Source organism: Lissotriton helveticus, chromosome 12 (assembly GCF_964261635.1).
Source record: "Lissotriton helveticus chromosome 12, aLisHel1.1, whole genome shotgun sequence".
Lineage (NCBI taxonomy): Eukaryota > Metazoa > Chordata > Amphibia > Caudata > Salamandridae > Lissotriton > Lissotriton helveticus.
In genome coordinates, this window is record NC_136073.1 from 329,529,279 (window position 1) to 329,547,868 (window position 18,590).

The following is an 18,590-nucleotide window of genomic DNA, read 5'->3' on the forward strand; positions in this document are numbered from 1 at the left end:
TAGACACCATGCCTTTTTCACTTTCTATGACAGACACAGGTTACACTTTGTGTATTCAGGGTTTCTAACCTCCACCTGTGCTCTTCACCTAGCCGGTAACTTCTTTTTTTTTTTTTTTTTTTTTTTTTTTTTTATCCTCATTTGTGTGCATAGCTCCAATCTATCAATACCGAGAAGAAAACCACCACAGAGCGAATAGCCAGAAGGTCTTGTACTAAGCCAACACAGCCCTGAAGCTGGTGAGGGATTTATCTATCGAGAGGTACGGTCAGTTCCCCTTTGGCACTAAATACAGCGACCACTCTTGAACTCGCTTAAGATGATACCTCAGTTGATAGCGCCCGAATCAACGAGACCCCCTTGGAATTTAGACTAATAGTCTCAATAGTCAAGGTAGGCGATGCTCACATTAATCATAGGACCTGGGGGAAAAAAAAAAAAAAAAAAACCCCAGGTGAAGATCACGACTAACCAAGCATTGCCCAAAATGCTCTAGTATTCGGGTTTCCTACCCTGGCTAAGTCCAGCTTAGAAATTTGGAGAAGTGATGTTCGCCATTTAGCCGGTAACTTCTACATCAAATGCATTTTCTACATCAAAACCACACAACTCTTCATGAGGAAATGTTACTCTAACTGTCCCATGTCAATAGTCAGCTCTTGGAATATATGTGCCATATGTCATGGTGTAGATTTGGAGAACTGGGAGCTGTAAAATTGTGCAAGTCCAGACAAAAAGTTAATAGATGTTGTTTTTATGTGTTAATACATGCCAACATAAGTATGTATTTATGTTATTTGCACTTAGAGCACTATTGGTTTTGCCAGTGCTTTTTTTAATGGGCTACATGGCCCGATAGTGAGCATGATGCTCCCATGAGCATTCTAGCTTCCTTCAAATGCAGGTATGTTTCGGGACTGGCAGGAATTTTCTTGAAGATGTACAACAATTAATCCAGGAAAGAGCTACTTACAACAACAATTTCAACCTGAAATTGGTATGGCAGGCTTACAACTCAGAAGAATATCAACATGTGTCAGTCTTTTCCAAATTTAATGGACATAATATTACTTCAGCATCATTCCTATGGGGCAGTGATCAACGTTTGAAGTATTTCCGTGCTGCTGAAGCAGCAAATATTGTAGTCAACGTCTGCCATTGACTTTTTGAAAATGCTGAAAGATCTGGAACCAAATAATGGCTTAAATGTAGAAAACAATTTACAGTTTAAACCGCTTTGTGAAATTAAGCCTAAATTAACCCAAAGGGAATGTTGTAGAAACACTGAATGTGGTGAAATCAAGGCAAACAAACTTATGGTGGTTTGACATCCCCCCATATGTCAACATTTGTAAACAATATTTTAACTCTGCTGGGTAATTAGGGGTCTTCAAGGCAGCAGGGCATTGTTTTAAATAATATTCCAATGGAAAGAGATGGCAAGGGGCTCAAGTACAACTGTATAAAATACTAGGGACAAAAAAGTGGATGCAATTTGCGAACAGTTTTTTGTGACAAATAAAGAATTTTATGAACTGACTTATATGCTAATAGGTCAGCACAGAACAGTTTGATTCAAAGTGGATTATAATTGGAACTTGACTCATAGACAGGAATGGGAAAGGTCACAAATTGTGACTGTGGTTGGTGGCAATCAGAGATGGTGGCCTGCCAGGGTCAGCAGACCACCATGTCTTTGATCACCTTTAAATAAAGTATTTTTTTTTAATATAGTTGATTTTCCTTAAAGGAAATGGGGCTGCTTTTCATAAAAGCTTCTTTTTTGAAAATGTTGCTTAAGAGTTGGCAGTGGTCCTAAAATACTGTGGATACCTCGGAAAAACCTACTTTATGGCCGCAAACTCATAATCTGACTTGAGCCTAAAATATACCTTGCCCTCAGCTGCATGCTGTTTTTTTGTCATAATCATGTAGGAGAATGTAGACCACCCCACACTGCTGAAGTTTTCTTTTATATTCATTTATGAGGAAAGATTTAGTTCATAAATGTAGGGAAATGGAATTGAAGGTCTTCGGCGTGGTGATGGAAAACCCTCTTTCCCCAAATGATGCTAGTCTAGATCGTGGTGTCAGTAAAATGAACTGGTCTATATATACATCTCAAAGCTTCAGTGAGTCTGATTCATGGTTTTATGAACAATGGTAATAGATTTCAAAACAATTTTACTGCTAATTAGTAGACAATGAAGACCAGAGTAAAGTGGCTGTGGTTGAAAGGCTCTCCTAACGAATTTTGCACTAGCAGGAGGTGTTGTATTGGATTAGCAGGTGAAGCTAGATAAACTGCATTGCCATAGTCAAGCCTGGATTGGACCTGGGCATTGACTAATGGCAATTTGAATTGTAAATCCAGGAATGGGATATTTTTCATTAAAATCTAAAGATGAAAGAGACTGCCCCCCTGTGACTTTGGATGATTGATGCTTGATGCTTCAGGAAGGAGAGGAATCTAGGAAGATTGCAAGGTTTCCTACAATGTTGACAGGAATAAGGCAAAGTCCCATAGGCCTTAATTTCGAGTAGGCTGATGAATTCCAAAATGTGAGGAAACTCTTGTATCAATTCTGAGTATCGCAGAAATCACTACACCTCCCACAATTTTCTGCAGATAAATTTTGGCAGGACACACTTGCCAATACTTAGTAGGTGCAAATGTATTGTGAATACAATGAATGCATAATTTGGTGCAGCAATCACTGAACTAACAATGTTGTACTCCATTTCCCAAGAGAAACCTGGATTACTAAGCATTTACACCGCCTGGTAAAAACCTTAAGCTTCCGTATTGGTATTTATCAGATGTCGTAAATATACCATGATTATCTCCCACCTATAATCGGCTGCAGTAGAGTTTTTATACTGGGTCTGTAGAAAGATGGTAGTTGAAATAAAAGAACATATTTCTTTGCAGGTCTCCATCCTCAGTCTCCAAGCTGTAATTAAGAAAGTTATGCAAACCTGCGCGGATCTGGCATACTCTGCAGGGTGTGGTAAGTTATGAAATGCAGTACCACCCTGAAAGGACTTGCCCTTGCACCCAGGATTTGAAGAAGTAAAATGATTGCTTCACAATGTGCAGAATCTGAGATTGAAGGAAAGCCTGCTCTGACTTTCCCTTCAGAGAGCTACTGATACCATGAGGATTAAGGATACCCTCGTGGAAAACAACCAAAGGATTTTGTGGATTTACCCTTACATTGGGGGCTCACCAGCAACAATCAGCTACCACGTGTTTTTCACCCATTCATAAACCTTTGTGCCAGTGGCGTAGCAAGGTCAGGTGGTACCCGGAGCGGGAAATATCTTGTCACCCCCGGCATGGCAAAAATATGTGTTTAAAACACATATGTTTGCTATTTTATCAAGCCGGGGGTGACAAGTGTCATCACTGAGGGGGGTGACAAAGTGGCAAAAATATGTGTTTAAAACATATATTTTTGCCATTTTGTCACCCCACTCAGTGATGACACCCGGGGCGGCCAACACCCACCGCACCCCCCTTCCAACGCCCCTGCTTTTTGCCGAGCATGTTTTGGTAGGTTTTACCAGCGGAGTAAGAAAATCAGTAATATCAGAGGCCCTGATTCCACCCCAACCATATCTTGAAGGGTTCAGTGAGCTCAAAATACACCCTAAAATTGAGCATTTTTGAAGACATCTGAACTAACTTGTCAGTTACTGTTCTTTACAATAAAAGGAAGACCTTGGGCAAATCAAATAGCACCTTTGCTTTTCATTATTAATATTGATCACGTTTCACACTTCCAATATCATTTATTTGGCAGTGGTGCATCGCTACCTATGACAGATGGATTCATGTATACTCCTAGAATGAACCTCATAATGAGGTGTACATCATTTCTACACCATCAAGATTACAAGCCCTGGTGAAACATGGCATATTCTGACTTTTTCACTCGTCATATCTGCTGAAAATAGGTGAAATGTCCAGGTGAAAATTAAAATTCCACATTAAAATGGAGAAACACAAGTGTGAACCAGCACGGAAACAATAATGCCTGAATGTTATTCCCAATTTCTAAAAATCAGCAGTAATCCCATTTCAAGCATCGAACTGTTATGTGTGTATTATCACATAAAATGAGAATAAACTCACATCTAATAGCCAAGAGAGTAGTAAGGAAACACCTTAACCATGCAATAATTCCACAAAAACCTGAGTGGATGGAAATTTGAAATAAATGATGCTCGAATACCTGATATCAATCCTTTACGCAAAACAAACCTGCTCATATAACATGGGCGAGGAAGTAGTTACAAAATGTGCCTGAATGGAAACTTTATCAATCAAAGATCCGGTTCTGAAAAACTCGCAGTTTAATCCAGCATAAATCTCAGTTGCAATCTGGCAGAAGGCATTTATCTGCCTAAAAGGGAGACAGTAATTTAGATTAACAATGAATGGACCAACAGTGAATCTAATACCTCCCTTCTGCTTCGACAGACATATATTTTTACCACGTCCAAGCACCGCCTTTGTGCTTGAGTTACTATACTTTCTAATGCACGCACATAGGCGCCCCGTTCTCCATCATAAGCGTTTTAAACGTCTTCATAATAAAAAAAAGCATAACCGACGTTGGCAGAAAAAAAGGCTTTTGTACCAGAGCAACCACTAAACCCTCCAACTGAGATCTTGCATGTCAAGAGAAAAAACTGGCCGTGTATTATTATTAAAAATAGATATGTACAAAACAATGCTGCGAAATGAGGTTTGGTGGGGAAGGGAATCGATATCAATGTTGCAATCTGGGTTTCTGCATTTCACTTGCAAGAGACAGCAAATGACATTCCAAATTTTAAATGAATTATGGCTTTAATATATCACAGGGTCTAAGTGTATACTGGCTGAGCACTCAACCTCCAGTGCTGACATGCAAAAATGCACCATTTCAATTTATCTGAAACTTGGCATGTGTTATTTTATGACATGAAAATACCCAATTTATAGCAGTTGCAATCTACTCTACCTGAGAGATTGAAACAGATGGCAACCTTAAAGGGATACTACAACCTACACAAATGATGTGCATTTTAAAAACTCATAACGCATTAGTCAATCTGCTGAACCCTTTCCCCAGCAATCATTTCTTCACTTCATTTTAAAATTCTTTATCCTGACACCGTTTTAGCATGCTAAGAGTTTCCCTCGCTTCCAATTTACGACGTAACACCGCTATAATTCTGGAATTGTTTGCCTCATGCTGCTAAGCTGAACTGTCCAATTTAATACACGATACTCCATAAGACAAATCAGGTTGACATACTTAAGAAGCACTACCTAAAGATCTTGATTTAGGCGCACTGTTTCAGAAAACCCACAATGCAATGCGCACAGAGTGGCTGATGCAAAAAACGCCCCATGGATCCTGTAATTTGTATGTGGCCTTACTCAATGGTCAGCAGAGCACCCAAAAATCTGCTGGGCGTTCATAATACACCGCTTTACAGAACTGTTGAGCCCAACCACGCGCTCTCAGATTTTCACAGACTGTTTAATGGACTGCAAGGAATTGGCAATCACCTCCTCAAATGGCAATTTATTTATTTATTTAAACTTGTAAGGCGCACAGCTACCCGCAATGGGTTTCCCGGCGCCAAGGGAAAGACTGAAAAAGAAAAACTACAAAGCTTAAAGAAGGGACGGCTGTTTAAAGAATCAGTGTTACTGAGAGAACCTATTGCCGAAAAAGCCAAGTTTTTAATCCCTTACGGAACTTAACAAAGTCAGTTTCCAATTATTTGATGAGACATACAGCAATTTTTTAAATTGTATTTTTAACTGGGTTTTATTGAAATGCTTGTGTAACGTGAAATTAACCCCTTGCTTATTGGCAGCAAGGGGCTTTCCAACAAAAAGGTCAACAGCTTGAATCTATGGGACCAAGCAGCCAAGCACACGGAGGGCTCTAGGGAGGGGGGAGGCAAGGAGGGTAGGCGCGGATTTCAGTTGGTTTTTAAATAATCGAACAGTCAATAAATGTACTTACTTACTTACACTCACTGGTCAGTAAAGGTGTGCAAACTCCTGAAAGTTTGATGACGGTTAGACGGTTCATGTGAAGACAAAATACCTGACCCCACTCCCTATGCTGAAGTGCTCTCTCTAACTTTAGAAGGGAAGATAGCAACCCCCCCCCCAATAGCAAGGAGTTTAAAATCTGTGACCTCACCACCCCAGTTTTCACAGTAGTGTCCTCCTTCCAAAGATCCTATCATGGAGGGGTGCAGGATGTAGAACAGGATACTCCATATTGTGAACATCCTTTTAGAGGTATATTTGGCCTATTGGGGTTCCGTGAATGCTCGGGGAAAGCAACAACTAAAATCAAGGGGTGTCCTGAATGAGTTCATATGAGTGTGGATATCTTCTGCACATTTTCATTACATAACATGTTTTGATGCACTTTATACAATGCGAAATAGGTGAACATTTTTATAAATGCCATTCTGTTCTGTTTACAAATGATTTATGTAATGAGAAATTATATAATAATGAACAGAAAAAAATGCAGGCTATTAAAAGATATATGGGCCATATTTTGTAAATGTTCATGCAATGCAGGGGAACATGCAAGGTTGTTGTGCTGCACTGCTTGAACCGGAGAGACCTGAACAGTGCCACATCTACTAAGATATGGTGCTCTCTACCTGCGCTGCTCCACTTGAGGCTGCCCAGCATCAACGTAGGCACCCTTGTACCATGGAGCACAGGTGCCTGCTGTGGTATAATCAGAATTTATTTTTTGTACAGAAAGGAATACTTTCCTGCACATAAACAATAACAAGAGGCAACATCCTCTTCATATGTGGGATGCATAGCACATCATGCATAGAGGAATAACAAGGAGAAATAAACATATTCCACATTGTAGCACCTTGGTCATTATAGCATACCATGTTGGCTCGATTCCTTGTTTACAGATATCAGTAAATCTGGGACTGTATCAAATTCCACGGGTGGATGCTGGGAACACCCATACTATGTATACACATACACACACATACACACATGCACGCACACACACGGATACATATAATAAATATTAAGTTTATACATATCTCAAAGATAAGGTGTGAAGAATAGTAAATCTATACCTCCTTATGTGCAAAGACCTAAGTATATTTTTGTCTTACATTTTTGGTTACGATATTCCGGTAGCATGAACATCCATGCTCGATATTCTGTACTACAGCCCTTCCCACAGAAGTGCAAGACTTTACCTCAGACAAAAACTGCAGTAAGCAGCAGCTGAGGCTATATTCATGAACATAGCCACCATGCTTTTTCTAAAGACTCACCCGAACATTTTGATCAGGTTCAGACTGGGGAACCAAAAGAAGCTTGGAGTAAATAATCAAACCAGCCTGCTCTCAATCTGCTCGCTCTATCTCTCTGTTTCCATCCATTCTGTCTCTCTCCTTCTCTCCTCTCACTCTGATTGATTTCTCTCTACCTTCTGCCTCCTTGCCTCTCTTTCTCTCTTTCTTGAAGACAGACTGGCTTTAGAGCTGCTCAGTGGGACAATGTTTGTTAACGCACCCCAATGACCACCTCCACCACAGATTCCCTCACCACCACCCTTTACCAGTGCCCAAGTATCCATAACAACTCTCTCTCAGATGCATATATAGCAATAGCACTCTCTCTCAGATGCATATATAGTGCCACTCATACCAGTGCAGGGTGTCAGAGCACTTTAAATCACACACACATTCCAGAGTGTCAATCAATCAAACATGTGTAAATCAGTGTGGAGGAACTGTTACATAGCCAGACGACTACAAGGTGTAGGTGTGACATGTCATCCATACTGGTAGGCAGTATAGTTTAAAAGTGCTTGATCGGGAGAAGAACAAACTCAGAATTTAAAAAGGAACACCATAGTTGGGGGTTCTCTTTAATAATGAGAATAGATTTATACCCAAATTAATCCTTTTTGCAAAATTAAACTTAGATCAAATCTATAGTGCAGCGTGCATGCAGTTCTTTAACCCCTTTGTTGCGGTGGCTATTCCGCTGCAGCGCTAAGGGGGAGGCGGGGCCCGCGGCTCTCCCGTATTCATGACGGAACCGCTCCGTCACAGCCCTCGGGTGAGCTGTGCTTGTGACGGAACAGTTCCGTAACGGCCCCGCCCGCTCTTTAGAACGTCAGCGCAGGTGCGAAATTCGCGCCACGCAGGCGCGGCGAGCGGGCCGTGACGGAACCGTTCGTCACCAGCACAGCCCACCCGAGGCTCGTGACGGAACGGTTCCGTCACGAGCACACAAAGGGTTAACAAAAGTTAACAGCTCTGTATTTAACTTATAAGTTGCAAGTAACAAATTGATGTTTCTTTTTAAAAGAGTAACCCACTGAGCTATTTACATTGTATGCACTTTGTAATCTGCACATACTTGTTTTTTGCAATCGGCGTATTTACCCTCTGTGCTACTATAGTGAGTCAAAAACCGAATTAAACAAAACTGCAATCTCTCTTCAGGAAGAACATTAATCACAGGAGTTATCCTGACATATTTTCTGGGCTGCCTGGAAATTGCTGAAGGAAACCAACGCAGCAGCAGGTGCTTTAATTGTGCAATAATAAACTTACAAATACAGCGCCCCTAGGATGTCAGAACCTGGTGCGGTGGCACCGGTCGCACCACCCTAGAGCCGGCCCTGTTTAAAGACTTCCCATGCCTTCAGTAATTAACCTGGAGGAGCTGAAGAAAGTGACAGAGGCACCAGGAGCAGCCCTGGCTTTCAAAACAGGCCTCTAAGAGCTCTAGCTCGGCAGGAAACGTCCGGTTGAATAAAAGATCTGTCCATCCTTGATGCTGATATATTGAATATGAGTATGGACCTCTAATCATTTTCTACAGTATCAGCACTGCCTGTAATATTGTTATTTAGATTGTATATCAGCAGCATTATTAACATTAGATGTAATATTATAGCTGTACACTGCAGATACCTCAGTCTCTTCTACTTGAATGTCTGTCTGCTTGCCAAACTGGGCTGATCAGAAATTATGCAAGCTACTGTTACTAGGAGCCACTATTCTCACACCAATCTATTTCCCCCTGCTGGAGTGCCAGCTGCCATGTTCTCTGAGCAGCTGAGAGTCTGTGTGCTTTTTTGCACTCACTCACTAGTCTCTCCTCTTTCCTCTTATTTTGTCCATAGTGGGAGCAGTGACTGGTGGTCTACATTGAAGGAGAACAATACTTTTAATGCGCTTTAGGGTTACAGTCCATCCCACTGTGTTAGCATGTTAGAACCAGGGGGCGCAACGCAGGCCGCTGCAGCCTCTGAAGCATGGGGCAACCCTTCAAGACCCCCCATCCCATCAACCCAAGGGCAATGAATATTTGTTAGATATCAGAGACTCTGGGACCACTCTTCACAATCTGCATAGATACCCATCATTCTGTGTTACACCACTGGGTAGAACTCACACTTTGCCAAAGTGCCTGCTAGAGCACACATGAGGAGGGAGAAGAAAACATGAACTATAGAGATTCATGGACTGCAGAGAATCACTTGTCATGAAGGGACCAGATTAGGGGATCCCTTGTTGTTCAGGTGCCACAGCTGGAATGCCCTTTCTTTGGAGGAGCATTTGAAGCCAAATCTATTTACTTCTCGTGTAAAAGTTCTTTTGTTATTCTTATATTCATTGTTTTTGCCACTAGAAATAATCAGGACACAATATTTTCGTCCAATGATATTTAGTCTATGATAATCCATTACTAAACCCATGAAAACTACCCTGGGCCGCAGGATTTATGTGGTAATGGAGACTAAATTATGTGGCTGGGTTGGCCCAATTATGCAGCATTATGCAGCTCTTTCTTTACCAGTATTATCTTGCTTTTTCTGTTACCACTGATAAACAAGCATTGGCAAAGCAAATAGATTTCTCCTCTGCAAATCTTAACTTATTTTTAGATATGTTGCACAGCAGAACGACCTGCAGTGCAACATGGATTTCAGTAAAACAAAAGCTCTACTGACTGCATCATAACAGTTTTTTTCTTTTAAGACATGCTGCACAGCAGCATGAGCTGCATGTAAAATAGCTCAGGGGGAGGGGGTTGTTAAGTAACACAAGGTCAACAGTGCTTAAAGTTTTTTAAAAAGCAGTGTGATGTGGCCAGTTTTTTTTACTGTATGCCATGCTGCCCTCCTGCTGCTTAGCCACGCCCTACTCCTGTGCTGCTTGTGCACATATTGCACAGCTGAGTGAGCGGTTGTGCAACATGTCTTAAATGGAAAAAATACTGTAATGCAGTGTAGTATACCCTTAGTGCATAACCTGTGTATTTTTTAGTATGTCTCTGCATATTCTCTTGGGGGGGTCAAAAAATGGGTTTCACTTAAAACTGGAAAATGTGCACTGGCTAACACGAGAATTTTCGCATGGAATGGAGGAGAAAGCGAGAAAACTGCTGGTAGCAGGGCGCAACACAAAAAAAAACAGTAGTAAGGGCGGTGGGGTGATTGAGTGTTGTCTCTGTGCCCGAAGAAAATACCCGTGTACGTTGAAGACCCATAGTTTTTCAATGGCCATGACTTATTACTGGCACAACTATCTTTTTCACATAACAAAATATATTCCATCAGCTGCACATGCATGTGTTCTAGTCAAAGGAAGAGAGTGGGAAAACTCCACTAATTGAATGTTGCCATGATTAAAAAAAAGTGCTATGATGCATTGCCCACGTCATATGGCTTTTTTCTTTTAGAACATGTTGCTAGCATCTCATGCTGCTGTGCAATATGTGTAAACACAGCGAGGGGGGAGTGGGTGGTTAAGCAACACGAGGGTCAGAGGGAACAAAATGAACAGCTGGTGAAAATGAATGGCTTAAAATAAATAGCAGGGCTGGGGGATGATGAGACCATATAGTGCCATGCACTCTTACAGAGTGCATGGGCAATTTTTTTGAGGAGAGTGCAGCCAGTGGAGGAACACTGCCTTTAAATAGGAAGTTGTGGCAGGTCCATGATCCACGGCATGGACAGAAGCCCAGTGAAGACTGCAAGAGGAGGTGAGCAGCTAGCAGGAAGCAGGAGGCATGGCCAGTAAGAAGTATTGAAACGAGGGTGAAGTGGAAGCCAATCAATGATAAGTATATGTAGGTAACGATCGGGCTCCAAGCCCATTTTGCAAACTTTTTCTTATAACAATAGCTTTTGCTGACAGGGCTTGTGTGCTGTAGGCAAACCTAAAAAGGGATCCCTCTGCTGTGCATGATACAAAGGCTTCTTAGGAAAGCCTCCTATCATGCAAGGGCGGCTGCTCCACAAGGGCGGAGGTGGGTTGCCCCACTGCTTTCTCACAGTGCGAGAAGCAGAAAGATAAAATGGTAAAACTACAATTTTATGTTTCTGCTTCTCGCACTGCGTGAAAGAAGACGTGTTTGGTTGGGGGTGGGCGTGTGGGCAGGTCTGCTCTAGGGCACGGAAGGAGTTGCTAGCCCACTGCTGAGAGCACAGACTGTTTGGTCGGCCCCAGGGCCGACCAAACAAGTCATGCACAATCTGCCCTTTCTCCATGTAGGCTGCATGCAACCGACATGGAGAAGATGGCCTCCCCATAGGCGCCTAGCTGGGCGCCATTCCTACCAATCACAATGCTGCGATTGTAGCGTTGTGATTGGCTTAGGGGAGGGGAGGGAGGCTGCCTTCTTTCTGTTGCAGGCAGGAGTAGACCAAGCAGTGGAGACACGGAAAGCGTGTAAGGTACATTTAAATTTTTTATTTTTATTATTTAAACCCCCCCTCCCTGCATGACCCCCCTTCCCTCTCGACCCATCGACCATCCCCTCCACCCGGCGCCTGCCCCCCTCCCCCACCCGTGATCCATGTCGGCTGCGACTGCTACCATGCATGCAACATTGGAAGATAATACTGATGCCTGGTCTGGTGACTCCATGGATTTATGCATCCACTGTAGGCATCTGTGTTCGACTCCCTGGGCACGGGTTTGCATTTTATCTGGCTTCCTTAGCTTTTCATCCATCAGAGATCGATAAAATGTGACCTGTTGAATTAGGTAAAAATGAATGTTCGCTATCTGGTAATAGATGTCAAGATACCCCTTCAAAAGTGAACAAGCACACTTAGAATATGCTTGATCTGTTATTCGCATGTGATGGACAGCTGTCTCAAGAATGGCGCCCACCTTCGACTCAAAGCTGTAGTGCAAAGATGCGAACCCTTCAACATAAACTCATTTACATCATTGTAGGTGTAAGTAGAACTTTATTCACCTCATCAGGGGCCTGTCTTCCGTTGGTGAAGCAGGTGCAGTGTCACCAGGGCCCAGAGGCACACTGAACCCTGCTTATTGCTGAATTTTATAATTCGTACAGCAACGACGGGGCACAATCCCTTCCTTGAAGTAGGACCCACGACTCACTGGCTACTCTAGAGCACCTCAGGTCGATTCCGTTATTACAATTTCAGCATCTGCATTTTTCTTTTTATCACCAACACACATGCACTACGCTGATAATATTTTAGCAAAATAGGTTATTTAAAAAAAATAAAAAATAAAACGTTTGTGAATCAAAACACTGCACCTTTAACAAAATGTTATGTTTCTTTAAGTCACATCAAGGTAAATTTCATCAGTATTCAAAGAATGAGCAAAGCACTTCAACAATTTATTTCAATAAAAGAAGACTTAGCTGAAAGGAGTATAAATGATGAGAACTTGCTTTAAACTGATTTATTCCCTGCAGCAATAAAAGGAATGTTTCTTCACTCAGCTGTTTAATATGCAAATATGCAGAGCATCCAGCTTCTGACAGCACATCATTAATAAAACCTTGCACTAAGCAGAGCTCACGATATTTCATCCTGATGAAAATACATGATGATGATTTTAGACTGTATAATTTCTGAGTTGGAACAATGTGCTTTAGAGTGATGAAACTCTGCCATCCACGGTCCTGGCTGCCGCTTACTAATAAGGTTAACCCATGTCTGCCGCATTAGAAAACAAAAACATTGCAGTGAAAAGACGAGCGTTCACCGACGCCAAATAGAGGGAAACTTTACCATGGCCGGGCATGATATAACCCTGACAGCGCCACCATTCACAACACAATGAGCGTCTTCTCAATGGTCACAATTCAAAAACGATCTGACTTCCTATTGAATTCCACGAGTAGGCGAGGAGAACCCCAGGCTTACTCCTGGAATTCAGGAGTAAACCAGAAGCACTACAAGAGTAAATCACACAACTTATAAAAAAAAAATCGTTGAGTTTTGTACCCAAATGTGGAGTAAGAGATCAGTCAGTTCTAAAATAATAGACTGAAGCAGTGGCTTAATGAAGCTTGAGGGCCCCCACTGCAAAGTAGATGGAGGGGGCCACTTTACCATGGCCCATCACCTACCACTTGAGCTGAGGGGGCCCCTGGGGCTGCAGAGGCTTTTCTTACGCTTATTGGACTGAAGTGCAGCAAATTAGCGGAACATGCAATATAGGGTTGTGTTTAAAAAAAGCATCATTTACCTTTTGCAGGAACAATGGTCCAGTTTTATCAAAGTGATGCGCTGCCCTTGTGCCTTGCATGATAATGCAAGGGCAACACAACCCTAAAGCCAGATTTGCCAAGCCATGCAAAGCCACAATGCTTGGCCCTCCGGTGCTTGGTAAATCAGGAGTAACGCAAGATACTGAAAGGTACCGCAAGGTACCCAGGGAGGTGTCCCATGAGTGGACCATGAGTGTTTCCACACATCCACCCATGGACTTTGGTGTACTCTCAGATTTGCGTCAAAATGCTACACTATCCCAGGGGAGGTGTAACGAGCAGAAATATCTTTATTTCTCCGCATTTATTTCTGCAGCACACATAAAAAGAGGAAAAAGTCTCAGAGGATTTTTTTGTGCAGGAAAGTGTCCCTTCTTGCACAAAAACAATCCTGCTTACCAAGCAGGCACCCTTGCACCATGACACAAGGGTGACTGCATTGACGCTAGACAGTTAAAAGTGTGCCAGCATAAGGAAAGGACAGGAATGTACCATTTAATGTTAAATATGGTGCATTCCTGCCCTCTCCCTTTCATGCAGAGCAGTGCAGCAGGGTGTCTAATTGTGTTGCATTGCATGAATATTGATAAATGTGCCCCAATGTTTGTAGGAAAATCTGAATATTGGCTCGCTTTTCTTGTTAGTGGAGGTTTGCACTTAGAGAAAACTATTTCAATCTATTGTTCAAAATACAATTCAATCTAGTTTAAGATTGACCTAAAATGTCGGCACCTTAGGCATCATGTACCAAATATTTGAACCTGTGCCTATTCTCTTCATAAGATATTCCTGGAATGTGTGATTAATATAATTATAATGGGAAAAACAAAAACAGTTTCAGTGCTTTTGAAGTAGGTGCACATGGTACATTGATGTAAAGGGTACCACCGATGTAGAACATATAGCATATGGAGAGTCTTAATTAGTGTGTCCCTTAGTGAAATTAAGATTATACAGTATGTACCTCAATTGAGCAATGTATGTCTTTGCATGCTCTTAAGGGCAAAATAGCATCAACAATTTATGCTAGAATTTCATCTCTCTACAACCCTCATTCCGATTTGCACAGTGTTGGGGGCATGGTAAAATTGCATGCAATTATAGTCAATGTCAGGTAAATCCACCTAAATAATGTGCAATTCCAATTCACATCGAAATATTGGGGAATTACTGTATGGGCATGGAAATGTTAAACCACAGGGAATTTCCACTTCTGTGGGGTTTAACTTATACAATATATGCATGGACCTTTGGGTGCGGTGTGAGATGAGAGGGTGGTGTGGGATGGGGAAGTAGGTGAGAGAAGGAGAAAGTGTTTCTTGGCAGAGGCAAGTGCTGAGTGCTCCTTTCTGTCATAAAAAATGGGGAATCAGGCTTTGCTGCTTGCTGCTGCAGCCAAAGCCTCATGCTTTTTTATTTATGATTTGGAATTGTAATACAGCAAAATCAGGTCTGGTTCGTCCACACCCAGAAAACCCGGGTGTGGAGGAACGGACGCACGTGGAATCAGGCGGAGCAGAAGGTCATGAGGTAATCAGCTCTGCCTGACTCATAATGAGTGCCTAATTGTCTGAAACTCACCACAAAGAAAATGATGCACCAGGAGAACCATAGACCGACCAATTAACAAAAAAACGAGTGCTCTCATGGCTCTATGTACCCAATAACTACTTCCCTCCTCTCCTTCCCTAGTCTATGCACAAGATTTCATACTGTGAGCTATATTATATATGATAACCTTATACAACACTCAAATAATTCAAAATAGGACTTTTATTGTAGAGTGAGTAAGTGGGTGAGTGAGTGAATTAGTGCATTTGAAAGGACATATTGTCCAAAGTCAAACTTGATGTTAGGACTGCACATTAGAAATGTAAATTAGAAATGTAAAAGAGAACCAGATAACAGAAAAGATGATTGTCTTTGACCTTGTAGAAGACATTCTGAATGGCAGTCTGCACAAGAGCAGGAGTCAGAGTTAGTTGCAGGGTCAAGACAGAGATGTTCCTACCCTCAAACTAATCCTGCCTAAATCATGGCAGTGTTAACATATGTAGGCTTTGATACAGAGAAAGCATACAGACACAGGTATGTGAAGTCGGAAGCTGATACTCCTGTACCCAATCTGCAGAGCAACAGGATTACATAGTCTGCCGAAGCTGTGTTGGAGCCCAGGACCAGCTGCGTGACAGGAACTCCACACAAATGTAAATATGATGCCACTCAAAGAGTGCATATAGGCTTTGAATATAGCAATAACCCCCGACTCATGGAGCGGCTCCATATTAGTCCCAATTTTTAAAAAGGGAGATTGTTTAAAGCCATCGAATTATAGGCTCATCGCTCTTCTTGACATAGAAGCGAAGGCCTACGCCCGCCTCATACTGAAGGACCTGGAGACATGGGCCGAAGGAAAAAGCATCATACCCTGCTCTCAGACTGGCTTCAGACCACAAGCATCGACAATGGATAATATCCTGGCGTTAGCGCACCTAGCAACTGAAGCAATAAAGAAGAAAAACCCTCCCCTCTTTTGTTGCTTCATTGATTACAGCTCAGCATTCGACAAAGAAATAGGCTATGGCGGAAACTAGAAAATTGGGGTGTTCCGCCAAACCTACTGAAGGCAATCAGATCACTTTACGATGGCACCTGGGTGAGGGTTAAAACCAGCGCTGGTACAGTGTCCCCCAAAATAATAACAAACACTGGGCTGAAACAAGGATACGTGCTGGCGCCCATCCTTTTTAACCTGTATACGGCGGATTTGGGGGATGCCTTGAAAGGCGCCAGCTTAGTAGCACCGAGATTAGGCAGCTTGAGGCTGGCGGTCCTACAATATGCAGACGACACAGCTGTAATGGGCCACACAAGGGTGGGCCTACAGAGAGCCCTAAATGCGTTGAATCAATTCATCAAAGATAACAACCTTCTAGTAAACCAAGGGAAAACTAAGGTCGTCATTTTTGGGAGCAATCATCTGAAAAAGAAAGCACAGTGGTGAATGGGAGATCTGCAGATCAGTACAGTGGCAGAGTACAACTACCTAGAGGTTTGGTTTCAGAACGGGCCAAGGCAAATGTCCATCTGAAACAGCAGTCGTCCAAGGCCAATAAGGTGATATTCCTTTTAAAGCAACTGAGCTTACATCTGAAAAGCCCCATGGCCGGACCAATATTAACTGCCTTAAAAGCAAAATTGCTGCCAGCCATTAGCTATGGCCACCAGGCTTTTCCGGGGTCGCAGGATGCCCTTCTCATCACAACCCAAGCCAAAGCATATAAATCAGTATTTTCTATTCCAAGGTCGGCAAGGAAGTCAAGACTAAGATTGGAGCTAGGCCTGGTTAGGCCAGACTTGATGTGCCAAGGGGAGATTATAAAATCATACTTAAGGATTATAAGGGCCCCAACAAACTCCCTAAGATACCAATTGAGAGCCATCTTCGAAGGGCCAAGATCAGCATGGCACACCAGTCTTAGCAAAGCACTCAAGATTTTAAAGATCGAGGAAAAGAGCATACCACTGCCAGAAATCTCACTAAATGCATGGAAAAAAGCCATAAACAGACAAGTTCTGAAAATCTCATTCAAACTGGACCTTAAATCCCTTCGCTATAGCCCCCACCTAGACCCGCTGAACAGTTCCTACATGGTAGGCAAGGCACAACCCAACCTGAATGTGGCCCTGACACCACAAGCCAGAACTAAAATCCTCTCTATGAGACTGTGTACTCTAGGATTCACTGAATTTAATCCCACATGGGCTCGCAATGGGGAAAATATAAGCTGCAGACTGTGCCCCTACACAAGAGAATCCAGGCTTCACCTTTTATGCTGCTGCCCCTCCCTTACAAACGAATGCCGTCGACTTCTCCGCCCAGTCTGCATCATCAAGGGAATCAAGACATGCCACGAAGCATCAGCCTTGTGCTTTTTTCGAATAACCACGATGACCTTGGCGAGTCTTGGGAAATTAATTCATCTGATTAGAATGGCTTTAAAGGCAGCGAACGATCACAAACAAACCAGGGCCACCAGCGAGGTACAATAAGGGGATCAAAGCAGCCTCCCCTCAAATGAGAAGTGATTCTATACACCCGCCCTACAGAAATCGCACCACATCAATGGCTTGAAACAGAAGGGACAAGGAGAACTATCCACAGACTGCTGTAGGAGAAAACCACCAAGGCCTACGAAGCTGTCTAAGAAACTTGGTGCAAGGACTTATGATAAAGACCCGGGGCTGACGGTCCGAGTGGGTGCAGCGGAGAGGAGATATATTACTTGAACAAAAAACTTTTTAACCAGCAGTCTTTATAGTTTTAATGTGATCATTGTTTTACTCACCAGTTTTATTCTTTCTTACTGTAATGATTTTAATTAATTGAACAGTTAATACATTCATATCATATCTTATCATAGGCTTTGAATATAATGGGGACAAGGTAGACGCCTGTAGACACCACACCATATTAAACTTGGTTTTGATCTTAAAGGTGAGATTCAGACACTGACTGTACCCTGATAAAAATGATGAGAAGGAGGACCGAGCTTCCCCTGGAAGACAACCTTTGAAAGTACTTTAGAATCAAATGACTTACTGCGTCAGTGTAGAAAAGAGATCAAGTTTCGCCAACATTGTGCCTTGTGCCTTGTATCCAAGCTGTCTCTGAACTTGTTCAACATGAAGACCAGAGCAATCTCTGTTACCAGCCCATGGCGGAAGCCCATCTCCACAAAATCCAGCATGTTATCAGCCTCATGGGGATCTATGAACCAACATGCAAGATATTTATGCCTTACTTGGCAATAGCGAGAAGCAGAGAAGTTGCCTTGTAGTTTGCCTCTATATTATAATCAAGACTAGTCTTTCTAGCAAAGTTGAGGGGGACTGTTAATAAGAAGCCATTAAACAGGGATTTTAGGGCGGCATGTATGACAAATGCTTTGCAAGATTTTCTGGGAATCCTGACTTAACTGAAGAGATAAGGACCTGGACCTGGTGGTCC